Genomic DNA, 1,617 nt, shown 5'->3' with positions numbered 1-1,617 from the left:
GGTTAAGCATCCCACTCCTGATTTGGGTTCAGATCATGATCTCACAGTTTGTGAGTTTGAGCCCCGCATCGGGCTATGCGCTGACAGCATGGAGCCTGCTTGGAATTCTTTCTCTCCTTTTCTAACCCTCTCCTGCTCTTTCTCTCTCTCAAAAAATTAATAAACAAACAAACAATGTCACTAGAAGCAATATTCTCAAACATCAGAGACCAGGTCATAAAAAGTCTTACTGCTTTGATTTTTAACACTTACTCTTGAGATGCTTTCTCAGAATACAGCTGCCATGCTATGAGAAGCCAAAGCATGTGTAGGCATTTCAGCTGAGCTCCCAGACAACAGCCAGCATCAACTCAGCCATGAGTGTGTCACCTTGGATATTCAGATCTGTTAAGCCTAAGATGCCTCCAGTCCCAGCCACAATCTGACTGTAAACATGAGAAATACCAAGTAAAAATGGCCAATTGAGCCTAAATCATTACATAGAACCATAGGTGATGATACTAAATTATTTTAAGCTACTAAGTTTTGGGAACGTTTGATATGAAATAATAAATGGCAAGAACACCTGTTACCAAGACCAACTATTTTTTTCTGGTACTTTCTTCCTTCCTTTTGCAATCAAAGGCATGATTCCTACAGCTATAACAGTCATCTTGAGACCATGAAGGAAACACCAAGACATTTTTAGAGACTTTGACCCTGAATTTCTTGATCTATAAAAGAAACACTAGCAACCACAAACCTCTTGACTTCGAGATAATGAAAAAAATAATCTATTTGGATTTTCAGTTACATGTAGCCATGCTAATAAACTGATACTCCAGGAATGAGATGAATACACAAAATGATATACCATAAGGTGTTGTACTTTGCTAAACAGGGGTTGTTGGTTCAGCTTCAAGTTTTATGGGCAAAGAAAAAAAGTCAGTCATACAAATTACAAAATTGCCAGAGTACATAAAATAAATATCCAACTAGCTGCTCAATGGTAACACAAATATTTCTGGTACTCAACTGAAGGAAATATTTATCATTTCCTTGTATAAAAACTGATGTGAGGGGCGCCTGGGTGGCGCAGTCGGTTAAGCGTCCGACTTCAGCCAGGTCACGATCTCGCGGTCCGTGAGTTCGAGCCCCGCGTCGGGCTCTGGGCTGATGGCTCAGAGCCTGGAGCCTGTTTCTGATACTGTGTCTCCCTCTCTCTCTGCCCCTCCCCCGTTCATGCTCTGTCTCTCTCTGTCCCAAAAATAAATAAACGTTGAAAAAAAAAAATTTATAAAAAAAAAAAAAAACTGATGTGATGTGATGTCATATACAACTTACTCATTGTTAACAAGTTAAATGTAACCTTATCTTTCACAGCTAAAAATTTCATAATCTCACTCTTCAGCAAAGGCATAATCCCAGATAGTCCAAAGTGATTCTACAAAATGAAAAACAAAAGCAATGAGGTACAGCTTTACAGGCTATTGGCAGTCTGAATTAATCCAAGAATTGAATTCAGAGTGTAGAGGAATTGGTGGCCAGTGGTTTCTACTTCCAGTCTTCAAAAAAACTTCTTGCTAGTAAGATTTTGATGAATCAATATAATATTTAGTGCTGTAAATACTCTATTAT

The sequence above is a fragment of the Prionailurus bengalensis genome, chromosome A1 (genome assembly GCF_016509475.1).
Source record: "Prionailurus bengalensis isolate Pbe53 chromosome A1, Fcat_Pben_1.1_paternal_pri, whole genome shotgun sequence".
NCBI lineage: Eukaryota > Metazoa > Chordata > Mammalia > Carnivora > Felidae > Prionailurus > Prionailurus bengalensis.
This window is presented reverse-complemented; position numbering follows the sequence as displayed.